Genomic DNA, 21,390 nt, shown 5'->3' with positions numbered 1-21,390 from the left:
CACGTCCCAGCCGTCGCCGCCTCGACTGGCCTCGACACGCGTCTGAGCTGATGCGGCATCGCGGCGTCACATTGGTTGGCTGCTGGGCTGGTGCGGTGGTGGAGCCTTCATGAAGGGTCGCATGCCACCACACAGGTGCTTGCTGAGTCGGTGTAGAGGCCGCCCGTCGCCACGCAGGTGCCTGTCCAGCTGGTTGAGCTAGCAGCTGCTTGGGGACGGTGGTGGAGTCTTGGCTGGCGTGGTCCTGGCAGTGGCCCTGCTGATGCCCTCAGCAAGGGTCTTGCCGTGGCGTTGTAGTCATCCCCGGCACGGGTCTTGCCGGCGGTCTTGTGGATTTCCTCGGCTATGATCCCGCCGAGGGTCGCCGTCTTCTAGTCGTCATCTGATCTCATATGTTTATGATCTTGAAGAAGATTTGCAAGCCACCACAGAGGCGCCTCCCGAGCCTTGGTTCCAATTTAGTTGGTTGGGTTGGAGCCTGTGGGCTCAAGGGTGGCTTGCTCTTCTAGTGTTGGGCAAGTTGCCCCGGCAAGGCTCTTGCCAGGGCTGCAGAGGGGGTCCACCTCGCCCTCTTTCTCTCCTACGCTTCTGGTCATGTCGTTGCCTTGGTTGTCTCGTGTTTCGGTTTCCCTCCGGCTTCCCTCCTCTGCCTTGTTAGGTGTGGCCATGGGCGCGGCTCTGACTGCCCATGCACAAGTTAAGGGGTGCAAAAGGAGATCCCCTACTTTTGTACACCGACAATATATGAAGTATTGATAAAGATGGGGATCCCAAAGCAGTCTTGGTCTGGTCGTTGGACACAAACGAAGTACACGAAGTTGCAATGGCTAACTTTTAACTAAACAAATCCCAAGGGAAAAGCTACTAGATGGATCTACTTATATGGGAGCAAGGGGTGGCGGCCATGGAAGTGGGAGGACGTCCCAAGGCATCCTAATACTAACACTAGGTCGTACAAGGCTCATGGGCCCAAGTGGAGGTGATGCAACACCTTTGGACTTGTAGTTTGACTTGGATTCTGCTGCTGCGTCAGATTGTTCTGTCGATATCTCAACTCTCCGAACGAATTTGAAGGTGAATCCAATTGGTTTGGAAAGAGCACGAAATCTACTTTCCAACAAAAAATAGAATCGCCCAATTCGGAGTCCGTATGAAAGAGTTCTTGGCATTTTGAGTCAGGTATGTCTGTGTAGTCTGAATCTGAATCCAGAACATGAGAGACTTGGACTCTATCTTCTCTTAGCCCAAAAGTGACATGAGAGGACTTTTTGAACAACACCTAAACTTCTATTTTCCCTTATCTTCATATGTGGATTATATAAATGTCTCATACACCTGCAATTAGACATGGCACAAAAGGCGGTGAAGTATTTTTGTACTGGATGACATAAATAAATTATTGCATAGTTTGCATTAGAAATCACCTCACAAATATACATGTATGCAATATTTTTGGTCGTATCCAAGGTAGTCATGTCTTCATCACCTGATGGGCCACGCATTCTGCATCTTCCTCCTTCTCTGGCAGGGTGCCTCAGAGCAGGTACGCCTTGAACTCTTCGGTCTAGCATCCCTCCTGAGGTTCGAGCTCCAGGAGCAGGCGGGCTCCCGAGGTCGGGCTGTAGGCCAGGGTGCCCAAAGAGGGGGCCAGGGGCGGTTCCTCCCGAAGCAGCACCGGGCCTATAGTGGGTGGGGGGCACCGGTGGCTTCTAGAGCCGCTCCTCAAAGACGCCAGGCTTCTGAGGCTCGCGCCGGGAAGCCCTCTTGGCAATGTCGTCCGCCTCCTTGTTCGTGCTATGTGAGACGTGCTGCAATTCCAAGCCCAAGAATCGTTTTTCAATTTTGCATACCTCTTCTAGGTATGCCTCCACGCGCTCGTCCTTAGGCTTGTATTCCTTGTTGGATAAGTTGACGAGGAGCTGAGAATCGCCCTTGATGGTGAGACGCTTGACCCCAGGTCTGCCGCGGCCCTGAGGCCAGCGATCAGGCCCTTGTATTCTGCAATGTTGTTGGAGACCATCTCGTCGTGCTGAAAGCAGAGCTGCACTGCGTAGTATAGCTTGTCCTGGGTCGGCGAGATTTGTATGGCTCCAGCCCCCGCACCCTGGAGCGCGAATGCGCCGTCAAAGTACATGACCCAGCCATCGGGAGCCTCGTCTCCGGGTGTGAGGGAGCGGTCTTCACCCATTCCCCAGTCAGGGGCGTCAGCCCATTCGGGTCGTGCCCTTGATGACCCTGGTGGTGCTGAACTCTAGCTGGAACGCTTGGAGCTCGATGTTCCATTCGGCAACCCTCCCCATGACATTGGGACTATGGAGCACCTTCTCCAGGGGGTACGCGGAGACGACCTTGATGGGATGGCCTTGGAAATAGTGTTGCAGTTTCCTGGAGGCGGCGAGGAGAGGGAGCAGTAGCTTCTGCGGCATGGGGTAGCATGCGCGGGCATCATGCAACACCGTCCTGATGAAGTACACATGGTGCTCGACGAGGGAAGAGGTGTCGATGGCGTCTGGCCCTACTTGAGATGAGGGGGCCTCAGGAGCCTTGTCTCATGATGGGGTAGTTGAGGCCTCAGGAGCGCCGTCCTGAGGTGGCAACGATACATCTATAGGCGGGGCGCTGCACCGCGCACCTGCACCTACGCGCTCTTCCCGGACCGCCACGAGTGCTAAGCTAGCCGAGTGGGGTGTGGCGGCCAGGTAAAGCACCAGGGGCTCAAGATGACGAGGCACCACCATCACCGGAGGGCTGGTGAGATACCTCCAAAGGTCTTGAAAGGGACCCTCGGCCTCCGTAGTCCACTTGAACGAACCCTTCTTTTTCATCAGCTTGAAGAACGGAAGGGTGCGCTCGCCGAGCTTGGAGATGAAACGCCACAACAAGGTCACGCAGCCTACGAGCTTCTGCATCTCCTTGAGGGTTTGTGGTGGGCTCATCCTTTCTATTGCCTTGATCTTCTCCGGGTTAGCCTCCATCCCTCTGTGCGACACCAGGAAACCCAGCAACTTGCGAGATAGGACACCGTACACCCACTTCTCTGGATTGAGCTGGATGTTTACCTTGCGCAGGTTGGCAAACATTTCTTCCAGATCTTCAACAAGGGTCCTTGCTTCCCGTTACTTGACCACTATGCCGTCGACGTATGCCTCGGCATTCTTCCCGAGCTTGTCAGCGTTCGGGGAATGGGGGTACCCAGACTTGTGTGCCTGCGGCCCAAGGCGTGGCTCCATCGATAGCCTGGTACGGCCCAGCTTCAACATCAACAACTAAAGACCCTCGCGAGGGGCCAATCCTCGCGAGGCGGATGACACCAAGACCTCCACGAGGGGCGGCCTCCCCAGGCTGGCTCCCGAGGGGCAGAGATATCTATGCAAGGTGCACCTCGCGAGGTTCAGATGACGTGATCCGTGACGACCAAGGCCAGGCGGGCGCCAGTGGGCGCAGCGTGCCAGTTTCCTCTTTGGTCCTAAGGAGGCAAGCGCGGGCGTGGAGTCCCGAGGATCAAGCAAAGGTTTCCATTCCAGCACAACAAGATCAAGACCGCCAAGATGGCAGGATGGAGGTCATCGCTGAGCCCACTGCGGCGTCACTACCAGAGGCTTTTGCAGGCGAAGACCACTTTTGTTAGGATATTACTAGTTGTCTCCCTTCGAATTTCGCCGTTGTGGGATCCCTTCCCTCCTTCATTTGGGAAGAGGACCAAGGCCACTATAAATAGGACCTAGCCACCACCATAGAAGAGGGCCGGACGGATCATTCAGATCATCCGCACACCCACCAGCTCATTAAGCACAAGAACACCTCTCCTCCGGAGGTTGTTCTCCACTGTGGTAGTTCATCCTCAGCCCCTCGAGGCTAATCCACCACAAAGCAGGAGTAGGTTTTTACACCGCAAGGTGGCCCGAACCTGGGTAAACTGTTGTGTCTCTTGTCCATTCAGTTCGTCGAGCTAGCCATGAGATTAGCGAGAAGGCAGACTGGGGATGACGTGTTCTTCGCACGCATCCCAGAGTTCAAACCTCTCAAGGGTCTGCGGGACCCGAAATCTGACATTTGGCGCGCCAGGTAGGGGTGCATCGGAGCCTCTGTTCCGCCGGTCGACTCGCCACCGCTCCACCACTTGTAATGGCTGACGCCCATCGAGCCCATCCTGAGCGCCGGGCCGCCCTCGCCACTCGCGTCACCCAGATGGCGGCTGCCGGCGGGCCTCCTCGTCGTTCTCCATCACCTGCCGCCAACGCCACCACCGGCCCAGTGGGGCACGAGCAGCAAGCTTCATCGCTGCACCGCTCCGTGCAGCATGATGGGCGCACCGCCAGCCCGTCGTTGACTCCGGTCGGTTCATTGTCCCATGCTCGTCGTGGCACGACAGACGCGCAGGCTGCACTACTCATGGCGGGCGAGCTCCTGGGCTACCGCCCCGTCGACGACATCTACGAAGACTGGCTGGACCGCATCGCCGAGCTCGTCAGCGCCACTAGGGGATCTCCTATATCGCCCCTCTCACTGCCTCGCCCGCCGCCTGCTGCGAGTGACGTGGCCCACAGAGCACCTCCTTCACCTCCCCGTCAAGATGCTATCATCGAGCCAAGGCACGAAGTCCTGCGGCGTGACCCACCGCGCAGGGCGCCGGCGCGTGAGGAAGAAAGCTGCCAGGTGGTCCAGTGGACGCATGAAGATGCTCGGGCACCTTCAGCACCGCCACGTTAAGACCGCATGCCGCCCGCAGTGGTGGCGCGCCAGCAACAAGATTAGGCTCCGCCTCCACGACGGGCGTGCATAACCGCAGCGGGTTGCTGCTCCTTCACTCCGAAGCTGCGTAGCATCGTCTGGCCGGGGAAGTTCAAGCCCGACCTGCCTCCATGCTACGATGGCACCCCCGACCCTACTGAGTTCCTGCAGCTTTACGAACTGAGCATCGAGGTGGCGAACGACGACAAGAAGGTCATGGCGAACTGGTTTCCCATGGCCCTCAAGGATGGCGCACGCTCGTGGCTCCTGAACCTGCCTGTAGGATCGATCTCCTCCTGGGGAGAGATGCACGGGCATTTCGTTGCCAACTTCTAGAGCACTCGCGACTGCCCGCCGGCTGCGGGTGACCTGAGGCGCATCAAGCAGCATCCAGGGGAGATCCTGCAAAAGTACATCTAGCGCTTCAACAACATTCGTCTCAAGATGCCAAAGGTAAGGTATCGGACGATGCCATCATCTCCGCGTTCACTGATGGCGTCCATGATGTCAAGATGAAGGAGGAGCTCCCCATACATGAGGACCTATGCACGGCCCTGGAGATGTTCAACATGGCGACCAAGTGCGCAAGAGCTAAGGAGGGACGCCTCTCCCTCCCTGAGCTCCCTGAAGCCGATCCAGAGGACAAGAAAGCCAAGGCCAAGGACTTGAAGCGCAAGGGGGCAGCCGTGCTTGTGGCTGAGCCAGAGATGAAGCATGGTTGTGATCACCCGGAGTCATCCAAGGGAAGCCGCCCGTTCTGCGTCTTCCACAACATGCACAACCACAACACCAATGACTGTCAGGAGCTCAGGGCCATCCTCTACAGGCGCCTCGGTCGTTGCCCCGAGCGCAACAATCGAGGCTACAGCCGTGGAGGAGGCCAATGTGGAGGACGCTGGGACGACCGTGGCCCCCTCTAGGAGTGGCGCGACCAGCCTCGTGAGGACCGTTGGTAGGGCCAGCCTCGCGAGGGCCCCTAGAGGGGCCAACCTCATGAGGATCGCCCTCAGGGCAACATTGGCCTCCCTCTACTGCCACCACCACCAAGAAGGAACGACAACCACCACCAGGACGAGGGGGCTGGGGGCTTCTAGGAACCTTGTGCCATCACCTGCATCCTCGGCGGCACTCAGGACCCTGCCTCTCATCGCATCTTCAAGCCGTTTGTCGTGAGGTGAACACGACCCTTCCCAAGCTCGAGGCCTCGCGTCCGCTCAGGTGGTCCAAGTGCACCATCACTTTCAGCTTGTCCGACCAGCTCAAGTGTGTGGCAACTGCCGGCACCCTCCCGATGCTTTGCTCGCCCGTCATCAGCAACGTACGCATCACCAAGACCCTCATCGATAGCAGTGCGGGGCTCAATGTTCTATCCATCGAGACCTTCGACCGACTCCAGGTGCCATATGACCAGCTGCAACCCACCATGCCCTTCTCAGGAGTGACCGACCGCTCCACCACCCCGATAGGGCAGATCCGCCTCCCTGTCACCTTTGGCACTCACGACAACTACCGCACAGAGCTCATCGACTTCGACGTTGCCCACATCCATCTTCCTTACAAAGCCATCCTTGGGTATCCGGCCCTGGCCAAGTTCATGGCAGTGACTCATCATGGTTACAATGTCCTCAAGATGCCAGGTAGACGCGACGTCATCACGGTCGCCTACGAGGAGAAGGACGCAGTGTGCTCTCTCAAGCGCGCCTACCAGGCTGCAACGGTCGAGAACCCAGACGACGAAGGTGCCATCTACCCTCCTGAGGCTATCCCCAAGAAGAAGAAGAAGAAGAAGAAGCTTCTCAGCCAAGAACCTCAGGGGAGCGGTGTGTCCAACGTTACCACCTCAGGACCTACGCCCACGAACGGGGCGCCTCCTTTCCTCGCATAGGAAGGCGTGCCCGACGCCCCTCTCAGGCTGGGCTCAGGGGCTCTTCTCTGGAGGGCCTCTGACCTAGCCAACGTCACAAGGGAGGCGCTCGGGCACCACGTGAAGGCGTGCTTCATCGCGCGTCTCCGCTAGGAAGGCACAAGGCACGGGGTGTCAGGTGCTCAGGAGTTCATCACCAAGGCAGTCGAGGAGCTTCAAGAGACGAGAGCCATGCGCGGCGACTGCCGCCCACCACCCGGCGCGGCTCCTTGTTCTGGCGAGGACAGCGAGTTGCACGCCCGCGTCAACATCCCTGGGCTCAACACGGCAGCATCTCAGGAGCGCTTCTGGCCGTCCCGCTTTGGCCGGTGCGAGGGTCCCCCTCATAGCTACGTTCACATGCCTTTTGGCTTGTTGAACGCGGCTGTTACGTTCCAGCGCCACATGCGGAGCATCATGGCGGCTCAGGAGGCCAGGCACCAGGCAACTCAGGAGGCCAGGCACCAGGCGGCTCAGGAGGCCAGGCACCAGGCGGTCCTGGCGGAGATGGTGACGGTTCTTCACGAGCCTCCCAGGCCTCCAGAGCCTCTTGAGGTTCAGGGCCAAGATGTCTCATGAGGAGCGACTACTTCAGCACGCGCCTTCAGCTACTTCAACATCTCTTCAGCAATGTTACTAGGTGATATCTTTTGGTTTACTCAGTTGGGGGCGCCCCTCAGGCCGCATCATCCCCAGGCTGCATGGATCTATCCCTGTGGCATGAATAATTTTCCACATCTATTAGAACTAGCTCTACTCTATCCATGACATAGTTATCATCCACTTGCTTGTCATTTATCACCCTTTGCGGCCTCCCGCGTTGCTGACCGGCCTCTTGCTCATCCCGCAACGGGGGCTACACATGTTGGCACGACGCTTGTGCTCGGGTCCCTCCTTGCAACGCTGACAAACCTGAGAGATTGAGCTCTGGCTCGCGACCTGCCCCGCGCACATCACCTCACCAGATCCTCAGTGCCTTCATCTTCTTGCAGAAAGATCAGCTGCAGGACTTCAGGCGCAAGTAGCACTCTCTTCTTGGACTAACCAGCAGGAATCCCTGGAGCTCGGCTACAGGCAGCCCCACCGCCCGCCCCTTTTTCACGCAGTTCCCTTGCACGTTAAAGGTGAGGGGGTCCTGAGCACCGCGCCTCAAGATCTTCTACTGACTCTCCAGCCCTCACCCCCTGGCCTTGACCACAGCATCATGACCTAGCATACCAGTGGCGGCTGAGCCTCGCTCGAGGGTCAGGACCCGAGGACGTAGAGCACTCAGATGAGCGGGGAAGAGAGAGGCCGGCATGACCCCTGTCTGGAAGCATAATCATTAATGCGCAATTAGGCACCGTGCAAAAGGAGTCACCATAGGCCCGTTAAGATAAGTCACCTACACATATCAGCGTGAACACGTTGTCTGAAATTCTGACTCTGCAATCTCGCTCTGGCAACACCACATTCCTTTTTGACCTCTAGGAAACTGCTTGCATGCCAAAGGGAACCTCCTGATCATCGCGCCTCAGGAGCTCTCACCAGACCTTGGGGCGCTCACCTCCTGGCCTTGACCACAACATCATGACCTGGCATACCAGCGATGGCCGAAGCCTGCCTGGGGACCGGGACATGCCAGCGTAGAGAGCAAAGCTACCACGAGAACGAAAAGGGGGAACGATGCCGAAGCAAGATACACAGCCACAACCTTATACTAGGAGTAATAAACTTCGGAGCAAAAGTATTACAATTTTTTACATACCCCCACGGGTTTTGTCATGATTTTGTGCAGGAAAACAAAAGAAGGAAGCTTCGAGGGACCCTGGCTCCTGGGCAACATGGACGACGCTGAGTGGACATCGCGGCCGCACTCTGGGCACGGCGTGAGCTCAGAGGCACATAGCTGTCGTCGCTGGACTCCGGGGACTCGCTAGGCTCGGGAGAGTCGCTTGATTCCTAGGAGTCGCCCCTGCTGCTAGAGGGGCTGTCGGCGAGACCGGAGGCAGGCTCAAAGATCGCGGACCCGCCACGTGGGCTGCTTCCTCCGGGGCAGCACTCCGGCCGTCGGCCTTCCTCGTCGAAGACCATGAAGAACAGCGTGGATGTTCCATCGTACTCGAAGTGGATGGCGAGAGCCCCATCCGCGCGGCAGGCCTGGGCGACCTCGCCCCATCCTCGAGTCATGAAGATGCCGCCCGGGGGACAGCCTCGACCTCCGTCCCCGTGGCCAGGCTGCAGCACCTAGCGTGCTACAGCCACAACTCGAGCGGCCCCCTTGGCAGCATCTTCTCGACAAAGAACCATGGGAACCAGATCCACATGCGCGGCGGCATTGCCGCCCACACCACGAACTCGCGCGAGGAGCCCTCAGCGTAGGTTCTCGGGCCAGCTAGCCGTGTAGCCTCGGCCTGGCCACCATGGCCGTGGCCCGTGCAGCGCTGGGCACTGCCGCCCTCTCAGTGGCCCTGCGGATGGGCGTACAGAGGGAGTGGGAAGCCAGGCGGTGGCCGCCCGTACTAGGGCCGCGTCACCTCCTGCCTTTCACCAGCATCACGAGGGCGGCTGAACCTCTTCTTTGGCGAAAGCGGGTCAGGCTCCTCCGGAGGGGCCTTTCCCTTTTCTGCCACGGAGTACCTTCTGATCGGTGCCATGGGAGCTATGGAAAGACGACAACACAAGGAAGAAGAAGTAGCGGGCGGCAAGAAGACTGGGATGAGAAAGAGGGGCTCCGCCCCGCCCCTCATTTATATCTTGAGGGAGGCCAACCGCCGACCTCCACGATCCCGCATAACGATGTTTTTCTCTGCATGCAGTGGAGTCTCGTCAAGTTGAACGGCTATCGATGCAAACATGGGGAAGCGGAGACGCCCACGTCTCATCAATCGCCATACGTCGACCAAGGCCGCAGACGGTTAGGGCCCGCGGTGCTCCGCACTTGCCCTTTGGCTTCGCCTTGAAGCCAAGTTCGAGCGCGCCTTGGGCCCGGGGGTTACTGTCGGCAGTTTGGGAACAGGGGTACCCAGACTTGCCTGCCTGCGGCCCAAGGCGTGGCTCCATCGACGACCTGGTATGGCCCAGCTTCAACATCAACAACTCAAGACCCTTGTGAGGGGCCAAGCCTCGCGAGGTGGACGACACCAAGAGCTCCACGAGGGGTGGCCTCCCCAGGCTGGCTCCTGAGGAGCGGAGATCTATGCAAGGAGCCCCTCGCGACGTTCAGATGATGTGATCCGTGACAACCAAGGCCAGGCGGGCGCCAGCGGGCGCAGCATGCTAGTTTCCTCTTTGGTGCTAAGGAGGCAAGCGCAGGTGCGGAGTCTCGAGGAATCAAGCAAAGGTTTCCATTCCGGTGCAACAAGACCAAGACCGCCAAGACGGCAAGACGTATGTCATCGCTGAGCCCACTGCGGCGTCACCGCCAGAGCCTTTTGCAGTCGAAGACCACTTTTGCCCGGATAGCATGTACTAGTTGTCTCCCTACGAATTTGGCCGTTGTGGGATCCCTTCCCACCTTCATTTGGGAAGAGGACCAAGGCCACTATAAATAGGACCTAGCCACCACCATAGAAGGGGGACGGGCGGATCATTCAAATCATCCTCACACCGACCAGCTCATCGAGCACAAGAACACCTCTCCTCCGGAGGCTGTTCTCCATTGTACTACTTCATCCTCAGCCCCTCGAGGCCAATCCACCACAAAGCAAGAGTAGGGTTTTACTCCGCAAGGTGGCCCGATCCTGGGTAAACTGCTGTGTCTCTTGTCCATTCGGTTCGTTGAGCTAGGTCGAGAGATTAGCGAGCAGGCAGACTGGGGAGGATGTTCTTCGCATGCACCCCAGAGTTCGAACCTCTCAACGGTCTGCGAAACCCGAAATCCGATAGAGCTGCCGGTCCAGGGCGATGTGCATCAATTGCTGGAAGGTTGCGCCAGCATTTGTGTAGCCCGGACGACATGCATCCGTAGCAGTACACCCCGAATGGGGAGAGAAAGGCTGTTTCCTGAACGTCCTGCACCGCTATCTTGATCTGGTGGTAGCCCGAGAAGGCGTCTAGGAAGCACAGCAAGTCGCACTCGGCAGTGGAGCCGACGATCTGGTTGATGCGTGGAAGAGGGAAAGGGTCCTGAGGGCAAGCTTTGTTGAGGCTTGTGAAGTCAACCCACATGCGCTCCTTTCCGCCCTTTTGGGGGACAATGACTGGGTTGGCCAACCAATCCAGGTGCCGTACTTCCCAAATGATGTCAGCTTCTTCAGCTTGTGGACCTCCTGGACGATGAACGATTGCTTCTCCGCGGTTTGCCGCCACGCCTTTTGCTTCATCGGGCATGCGCCGGGGCACACCATCAAATGGTGTTCTATCACGTCTCGTGGGATGCCAACCAAGTCCCTCGCCTCCCACACAAATACATCCTTGTTCGCATGGAGGAAAACGACCAGTGCTGCTTCCTGATCTGGGGGGAGGCCAGCACCTATGGTGAAGGTGGGGCCTGACCCCCGTCATCGACTGGCACTTGCTTCGTCTCGGCTTGATCCTGAGAGGCAATTGCTTCTTCTCCATGGGTGCGGCCTCCGGGTCCCCCGGAGCACCCTCAGCGTCTAGTCGTGCAGCCGCCGCAGCCTTGAAAGCAAGCTTGAGGGCCAGGAGTGCATCCTTGGTGTCCCCCACCAAAGTGAGGGTGCCGCTGCTCCCAGACATCTTTATGACGTTGTAGCCGGGGTGCGTCGCCGCCATTAACTTGGCAAGGGTCAGATACCAAAGGATGGGCTTGTACGGGAGGCAAATGTGGGCGATGTCGAAGTCGATGAGCTTGGTGTGGTAGTTGTAGCACGTGCCGAAGGTGATGGGGAGGCGGATCTGCCCCAGGGGAACGATGGAGTCGTCGACCATCCTTGAAAAGGGCCAGGTGGGGGCGAGCCAGTCGTAAGGCACTTGGAGCAGGTCGAAGGCTTCCAAGGAGAGGACGTTGAGGCCAGCACCGCCGTTGATGAGGGTCCCGGTGACCGCAAAACTGCTGATGGGGGGTGTGCACAGCAGGGGGAGCATGACGGCGCTGACCGTAGTCTTGGGGTGATCCTTGGAGTCGAAGGTGATGTCGGTCTCCAGCACCGCCCGGCCTGGAGGGGCCCCCTGCCGCGGTTGGGCGGCCCTCACCTCTTGGAAGAGCTACTTGCCATGGCGGCTTGAGGCTGGTGCCTGCGACCCACATAGGATGGCCGCAACAGCGTGGGGTGCTGGTGCCCCGAAGCGCGCGATGAACAGATCATGCAACTCCTCCCAGGAGGTCACTGAAAGCTTCGGTAGGTTAAGCATCCAGGAGCGCGGCACGCCCGTGAGAGCCATGGGGAGCCAGTTCGCCATAGCCTTGTCATCGCTGTTCGCTGCCTCGATGCTCAGCTCGTACAAATAGAGGAACTCTGCGGGGTCCCCCGCATTGTCGTACCACGGGGGCAGCATCGGCCTGAACTTCGGCGACCACCGCACCTTCCACAGGGCGGGGGAAAAGGCTCGGTGACCCATGATGTCTCCGAACACGCCCGATGGCCCGACGGGCGGGGCGACGCCTGCCATAGCGAAGCGCAACCGACAAAGAGGCAGAGCTTCGACACGCCCCTACCTGGCGCGCCAAATGTCGGATTCAGGGCTCCGCTGACCCAAGAAAGTCCAAACTCTAGGCGTGTTCATAGAACCCAACCAATCCAGCCAACCAGCTCGTCACCCCACGGCCTAGCTCGATGAACAAGGGAGAAGATGAACATAGCAGTTTACCCAGGTTCGGGCCACCTTGCGGTGTAAAACCCTACTCCGACTTTGTGGTGGATTGGCCTCACGAGGGGCCGAGGATGAACTAGTACAAGGGATGAACAACCTCGCAAGGTCTAATCTTATGAGGGTGTCATCGGTCCTCTTCCCCCAAAACGTAGGCGGGAAGGGATCCCATAGTGGCCGATTTGAAAGGGGACAAGTAGTACATCTTATCCTAGAAAAGGTGGTCTTCACCTGCAAAGCTTCTGGTTGTGACGCTGCGGTGGGCTCAGCGATGACATCCGTCTGGCCATCCTGGCGGTCTTGGCCTTCTTGCACTGGAATGGAAACCTTTGCCAGATTCCTCGAGAACCCATCCCTACGCTTGCCTCCTTAGCACCAAAGTGAAAACTGCCTCTTCTTCGCCCGCGGGCGCCTACCTAGCCTTGGTCGCCATGGCTTGCGTCATCGCAGCCTCAAGAGGTGGGTACCCGCATAGAAATCTCCGCTTCTCGGGAGGTCGCCTGGGGAGGCTGCTCCCTCCGGAGGTCTTGGTGTCGTCCGCCTCGTGAGGCTTGCCCCCTTGCGAGGGTCTTATCTTGATGGCCTTGAAGATGGGCCGTACTAGCCGCCGAAGGAGCCATGCTATGGGCTGCATGCAGGCAAGTCTGGGTACCCTGGTTCCCAGAAAGCCGACAGATGTCCTCCATAAGCTTCGGAGTGATATTTCCGTAGGATTTGTTCCTGTTCATGCTCAGGTACTGTCGGATTCAGGGCGCTGCAGACCCAATAAGGTTCGAATCTGGGGCATGTGCGAAGATCTCAACCTCTCAAGCTCAGAGGCCGTCGCCCCACAGCCTAGCCTAGCCGGATTCGCGTGAACAAGGAAGAAGATGAACATGGTAGTTTAGCCAGGTTTGGGCCACCTTGCGGTGTAAAACCCTACTCCTGGTTTGTAGTGGATTGGCCTCACAAGGGGCTGAGGATGAACTAGTACAAAGGATGAACAACCTCGCCAGGGCAACTCTGGTACGGGTGGAAAGGGTAGGATCGGATCCGGATGCCTCTATATGGTGGTGGCTAACCTATATTTATAGTGGCCTTGGTCCTCTTCCCTCAAAACTTAGGCGGGAAGGGATCCCACAACGACCAATTTGAAAGGGGGCAAGTAGTACATCTAATCCGAATGAAAGATGGTCTTCACCTACAAAGCTTCTGGTTGTGACGCAGCGGTGGGCTCGGTGATGACCTACGCCTTGCCGAGTCTATGGTCTTTGTTTTGTAGCACCGGAATGGAAATCTTTCGGAGATTCCTCGGGAACCCATGCCTGTCCTTGCCTCCTTAGCACCAAATAGGAAACTGCCTCCTCTGCGCCCGCTAGCGCCCGTCTGGCCTTGATCGTCATGTCTCACGTTATCGTAGCCTCGTCAGGCTGGGTACCGGCATAGAAATCTCCGCTCCTCGGGGGGTCTTGGCGTTGTCTGCCTCGCTAGGTTTGGCCCCTCGCGAGGGTCTCATCTTGACGGTCTTGCAAATGGGCCATACAAGTCTGTCGAGGGAGGCACGCCGTGGGCCACAGGAAGGCAAGTCTGGGGTATCCTTGTTCCCAGAACACCGACAGTAGCCCCCGGGCCCAAGGCACGCTTGGGCTGGGTACGAGGCGAAGCCAAGGGGCAATGGTGAAGCGTTGCGGGCCCCAATCACCTACAGACCAGCTTGACGCATGATATGTCTCCAACGTATCTACTTTTCCTAACGCTTTTCCTCTTGTTTTGGACCCTAATTTGCATGATTTGAATGAAACTAACCCCAGACTGACACTGTTTTCAGCAGAACTACCATGGTGATGTTTTTGTGCAGAAATAAAAGTTCTCAGAATGGAACGAAACTTCGCGAGGATTTTTTATATCAATAATAATAATATCTGGAGCCAAGACCCACCAGAGGGGGGGCACCTCGGAGAGCATAATGCACCAGAGCGCGCCCCCCTCTCCTTGCGCGCCCAGGTGGGTTGTACCCACCTGGTGGCCCGCAGACCCTTAAACCGACGCTATAAAATCCTATTTTTCTAGAAAAAAATCAGGGAGAAAGAATTATTGCGATCCATGAGACGGAGCCGCTGTCACCTCCTGTTCTTTATCGGGAGGCCAAATCTGGAGTCCGTTTGGGGCTCCGGAGAGGGGGATCTTCATTCTTCGTCATCACCATCCCTTCTCCATCGCCAATTCCATGATGGTCCCCATCGGGAGTGAGTAATTCCTTCGTAGGCTCACTGGTCAATGAGGAGTTGGATGAGATTCATCATGTAATCGAGTTAGTTTTGTTAGGGCTCGATCCCTAGTATCCATTATGTTCTAAGATTGATGTTGCTATGACTTTTCCATGCTTAATGCTTGTCACTTTGGGCCCGAGTGACATGATTTCAGATCTGAACCATTTATGTTATCACCATTATATCCATGTTCTAGATCCGATCTTGCAAGTTATAGCCACCTACTACGTGTTATGATCCGGCAACCCCAGAGTGACAATAGCCGAGACCACTCCCGGCGATGACCGTAGTTTGAGGAGTTTATGTATTCACTACGTGTTAATGCTTGGTTCCGGTTGTCTATTAAAAGGAGGCCTTAATATCCCTTAGTTTCCAACATGGACACCGCTGCCACGGGATGGTAGGACAAATGATGTCATGCAAGTTCTTTCCATAAGCACGTATGACTATTTATGGAATACATGCCTACATTATATTGACAAACTGAAGCTAGTGCCGTATCGCCCTAGGTTATAACTTTCTCATGATGAATATCATCCAACAAGTCACCGATCCAATGCCTACGAATTTATATTATATTGCTCTTGCTAAGTTACTACTGCTATCATCACTATTACACTTGCTACAAAATTACTACTATCATTGTTACCGTTACTACTGCTACTATTATCAAAACTATCATATTACTTTGCTACTCATCACGTTGCTGCAGATAATTAATCTCCAGGTGTGGTTGAATTGACAACTCAGCTGCTAATACCTTCAAATATTCTTTGGCTCCCCTTGTGTCAAGTCTATAAATTTGGGTTGAATACTCTACCCTCGAAAACTATTGCGATCCCCTATACTTGTGGGTTATCAAGACCTTTTTCTGGCGCCGTTGCCGGGGAGCATAGCTATATTTGTTGAGTCACTTGGGATTATTATCATATTATCACTATGAAGAATCGGAAGGATGCTAAGACCAAGATATTTCCCTCAAAGACGAGGGGAGGTAAGGAACTACCATCCAGTTCTGCTTTAGATTCACCTTCTTTTACAAGTAAACTTGCAACACCACCACATGCTATTAATTCTGATATGTCGCAAGTTATTGATGATGCTACTTCTGTTATGGATAATGCTTATGATGATTCTAGTACCTTGCTTAATGATGATGTGCCACTTGGTGAATTTCTTGATAAACAAATTGCTAGAGTTATACAACATGATGTTGTTGAATCTGATGATGAGCTTGAAACCGAAACTCCTGAAACACATGCTAGAATTAGCCCTCCTAGATATGAATTGCCTAAGGTACCGGAAGGTTATGTTATGAGTGAAGAAACAACTAGAGATATTCTTGCTTGTAGAGATAGAGATGATCTAGAGAAATTATTATGCAAGTATAAAGGAAAATCTCTGAATGCTAGAATGAAATGTGATCCTAAGTTTGCTACTTTACCTACCTTTATTAATGATAAGGATTATGAATTCTCTATCGACCCAGAGTTAATTACTTTGGTTGAATCTGATCCTTTCCATGTTTATGAAAATGAAACTGTTGTGGCACATCTTACTAAGTTGAATGACATAGCCACCCTTTTTACTCATGATGAGAAGACTCGCTACTACTTTATTCTCAAATTATTTCCTTTATCATTAACTGGTGATGCTAAAGCTTGGTACAATACTCCTGCTCCTGGTTGTGTGCGTAGTCCCCAGGATATGATTTATTACTTATCTGAAAAATGTTTTCCTGCTCATAAGAAACAAGCTACCTTATAGGAAATATTTAACTTTGTTCAAATTAAAGAAGAGGGTCTCCCACAAGCTTGGGGGAGGCTTTGCCAATTACTTAATGCTTTGCCTGATCATCCTCTTAAGAAAAATGAAATACTTGATATCTTCTATAATGGACTAACCGATGCTTCTAGGGACTTCCTAGATAGTTGTGTTGGTTGTGTTTTCAGGGAACGAACTGTTGGACAAGCTGAAGAATTATTGAATAATATATTGAAAAATTATGATGATTGGACTCTTCCTGAACCACCTCCTAAACCCACTCTGAAGAAGAGGGGTATACTATATCCCAGTCCTGAAGATATGCAAGAGGCAAAGAAATCTATGAAGGAAAATGTATTAAAGTTGAGGATGTTAAAATTTACCTGCTATTGAAGAAATACATGGTCTTAATACACCACCACTGCCTAAGGTGGTAGAGGTAAATTCTCTTTTGAAGTTCAATGATAATGACAATCCTCACAATATGCACCCTAGTCAATACATTTATGAGTTTGAAAATTATATTAGAAAATAAGATCACTTCAATGCATATGTTATGAAACAATTGAAATACAATTCTGATATGATTTCTCACTTGAGTGACTTGTTATTTAGAATATCAAATGATGTTAGAGGTGTTGGAAAGCATGCTTGTATGGTTCAAACTCAGTAAGAACAAGTTGCTAAATCTCAAAGAGAGTTGCCTGATGTAATGAATAATAATATGCATGACTTTGTTGTTAGAGTTGCAACTAGAGGAGGTAAAATGACTCAGGAACCACTTTATCCTAAGGGACACCCAAAAAGAATTAAACAAGATTCACAAAGATCCAACACTAGTGCACCTAGTCCTTCTAGAAAGAAAAAGAAAAAGAAAAAGATAGGACTTTGCATGCTCCTACTGAACCCAACATAGAAAAACCTCCTGATAATGATAATGAAGTTTCTATCTCTGATGTAGAAACTCAGTCTGGTAATGAACATTCACCTAGTGATAATGAAAAATATAATGCTAATGTTCATGAAGACTCTCAACCAAATAATAAAGAACCACACAATGATGTTGGGATAGAACCACCTGTTGATCTTGATAACCCACAACCTAAGAATAAAAGATATGATAAAAGAGACTTTTTTGCTAGAAAACATGGTAAAGAAAGAGAACCGTGGGTTCAAAAACCTATGCCTTTTCCACATTAGTCAAACTAAAAGAATGATGATGAAGAATTTGAATGTTTTGCTGAAATGCTGAGGCCAGTCTTTTTGCGTACTTGCTTGACTGATATCTTGAAAATGCCTCCTTATGCAAAGTATATGAAAGACATCATCACAAATAAGAGAAAAATAACGGAAGATGAAATCTCCACTATGCTTGGTAATTATAGTTTTAAATATGGAGTACCTAAAAAACTTGGAGATCCGGGAATACCAACTATACCTTGCTCTATCAAAAATAATTATGTGAAAACTTCTTTGTGTGATTTTGGAGTTGGTGTTAGTGTTATGCCTTTCTCCTTATATAAAAGACTTGATTTGAATAAACTCACACCTACTGAAATATCTTTGCAAATGGCTGATAAATCAACTGCCATACCTATCGGTATCTATGAGGATGTGCCCGTTGTTGTTGCTAATGTTACTATTTTGACTGACTTTGTTATACTTGAGGTGCCCGAGGACGACAACATGTCAATTATCCTTGGTAGACCCTTCTTGAATGCTGCAGGGGCTGTTATTGATTGCAATAAAAGCAAGGTCACTTTTCATATCAATGGTAATGAGCATACGGTACACTTTCCGAAGAAACAATTCCAAGTGAATGGTATTAATTTTATTGAAAAATCTCCGACAATCACTATTGGAAGTTTTTAAATACCTCTACCTACTGTCAAAAAGAAATATGAAATGCTTATTGTTGGGACATTCATATCCCCATTGAGGGAACTTAGTGATTTGCGAAAGTTCTTCGGTTTCATGCTAATCGAAGTGGTTGTTAATAAGACTTGATCAACCTTATTAATGGATCATTTTTGAACGGTATGAAGTTGATGAATTTAGTAAGCACCACCTTCTGTCCCTACTTTTTATTCTCTGTTTTTATTAGTTAAATAAAATAAAATGCCATGTTTTGTCTGTTTTTTGATTTTCCCGTGCAATAATAAAAAAATGACCCATAAATAAAAGTTCTTAGAATGCCCTAAAAATTTAATACAATTCTTTTCTGAATATTTAGTTTTTTTTGGTGCAAATAACATCAGAGGGAGGTGCACCAGGTGGGCACAACCCACCTGGGCGTGCCAGGACCCCTAGGCACGCCCTGGTGGGTTGTTGTCCCAACGTGGGCCCACTCACTTATCTCTTCATACCACATCATCATCTACCTCCAGAAAAAAAATCTCCATTGCTATCTCTCCCGTGTTCTTGCTCTTAAACCCATGGATTTCGATCTCTTTGCTCGAAGCTCCATTCTCGAAACTGTTTCGAGGGATTGTTGCTTGGTATGTGACTCCATCGTTTGTCCAATTAGTTTTTGTTTTAGTGGTTTATATTTTGAATAATTAGCTACTCTTGGTGCTGCTGTAGATGAGCTTGCATGTTGAATTCTTAGTGTTCTAAGTAGTTTGAATGCTTGCTTTGGCCTCTATGTATCCCTATGAGTAGTTGGTATCATTTTTGTGAAGTTTTGTTGAGAAAATTTTGTGGGCTAATAAATTTCAGAATTTTGTTCATAGGAAAACCATGAATATCTTTAGGAAGTTTGGCTCTAAGAAGAACTCCAAGGGTGTTATTGGGGAGTCGTCTGATAGTGATCTCTAGGAAGATGGACAAAAGCTGTTGGCAGAAATACACGGGGGGATATGTGGCTCACACATAGGATTACGGCAAGGTTTTCCAGCAAGGTTTTCCAGCAAGGTTTCTTTTGGCCCACTGCCCTCCAGGGTGCAACTCAGCTAGTAACCAAGTGCGAAGCATGCCAGTTATATTCAAAACAGTCACATCAGCTAGCTCAAGCTCTTTAAACAATCACTCTCTCCTGGCCCTTCTCGGTTTGGGGGGCTCGACATACTGAGCCCCTTTCCCTGTGTTGTCAGGGGCTTTGAGTACTTGTACGTGGCAATCGACAAGTTCACAAAGTGGCCAGAAGTATAACTAGTGAGGAAGGTGAATGCACAGCCAGTCGTCAAGTTCTTTAAAGGACTAATTTGCCGTTTTGGAGTACCTAATAGGGTAACCATCGACAAAGGCACACAGTTCACCAGTCGCGCCTTCATGCGGTACCTTGACGACCTTGGGAGCAAGAACTGTTTTGCATCAATTGCCCATCCAAGGATCAACGACCAAGCTAAAAGGGGAAGTGCTGAAGTGCTGTGATGGCTCAAAACAAGAACTTTTAACAGGTTGCACAAGTGTGGAAGATACTGGATTGATGAGTTACCAGTGGTTCTTTGGTCAATCACAACGACACCAAATTGAGCTACTAGCCAGACACCTTTCTCTCTACTCTATGGGGAAGAAGCAGTGCTCCCCACGGAACTCATGTACAGGTCACCTCGAGTGCTCATTATGACGAGGTTGAGCAACATCGGATGCGGCAAGATGACGCTACGCTCCTTGATGAAGATCGTCTCAGTGCTGTTGTACGTGCTGCATGTTACCAGCAAGCCTTGCACCGCTACCACAATCACAAGGTTAATGCCAAGCGCCTTGAGGAAGGCGACCTTGTTCTTCAGCGAGTTTAGTCCACAAAAATTCAAACAAGTTGACGCCTTGTCGTTTGAAACTTTGTCGGTATTTCCCCAAAGAGGAAGGGATGATGCAGTACAACTACAGTAGGTATTTCCCTCAGTTGTGAAACCAAGGTATCAACCTACTAGGAGAACCAAGCAACACTATGTAAACAATAACTGCATACAAAGAACAAATACTTGCAACCCGACACGTGTGAGGGGTTATCAGTCCCTCTTCGGGTAAAGGCGCCAGAAATTGTCAAGTTGTCGGGATAAATTTGTGGTAGATTGGATAAATAGAGCTCAATAAAACGTGAAATAATAGATGCAAATAAAAAGTGCAGCAAGGTGTTTTGGGGTTTTTGAAATAATGTATCTAAAAAACGTGAATAAAAATAGGTCTCAAAGCAAATATGATGAAGAATAGACACCGAGGCGTAGATTTCACTAGTGGCTTCTCTCAAGAAATAGCACACGGCGGGTAAACTAATTACAATTGAGCAATTGATAGAAAATTGAATAGTTATGAGGATATCCAAGGCAATGATCAATATATATCGGCATCACGTCCAAGATTAGTAGACTGACTCCTGCCTGCATCTACTACTATTACTCCACACATCAACCGCTATCCAGCATGCATCTAGTGTATTATGTTTACGGAGAAACGGAGTAATGCAATAAGAACGATGACATGATGTAGACGAGATCTATTCATGTAGGAATAGCCCCCATCTTGTTGTCCTTAATAGCAACGATACATGCGTGTCTTGCTGCCCTTTTTGTCACTGGGAAAGAACACCGCATGATCAAACCCATCACAAAGCACCTCTTCCCATGGCAAGAAAAATTGATCTAGTTGGCCTAACTAAACCACAGATTCGAAGAAGAAATATGAGGCTATAAATAATCACGCATATAAAAGAACAAAAGAAGACTCAAATAATATTAATGGATATAAATCTGATCATAAACTCAAAGTTCATCGGATCCCAACAAACACACCGCAAAAAGAGTTACATCAAATAGATCTCCAAGAGACCATTGTATTGAGAATCAAAAGAGAATTAGGAAGCCATCTAGCTACTGCTTATGGACCCGTAGGTCTATGACGAACTACTCACGCATCATAGGAGAGGCACCAATGAGGATGATGTACCCCTCCATGATGGTGTTTAGACTGGATCTCGTTGTTCTAGAACTTGCGGTGGCTGGAATTGTGTTTCGTCGACTACCCTAGAGTTTCTGGAATATTTGGGGATTT

The sequence above is a fragment of the Triticum dicoccoides genome, chromosome 3A, assembly GCF_002162155.2.
Source record: "Triticum dicoccoides isolate Atlit2015 ecotype Zavitan chromosome 3A, WEW_v2.0, whole genome shotgun sequence".
NCBI lineage: Eukaryota > Viridiplantae > Streptophyta > Magnoliopsida > Poales > Poaceae > Triticum > Triticum dicoccoides.
The sequence above is the reverse complement of the archived record's forward strand: the minus strand, read 5'-3'. Positions refer to the sequence as shown.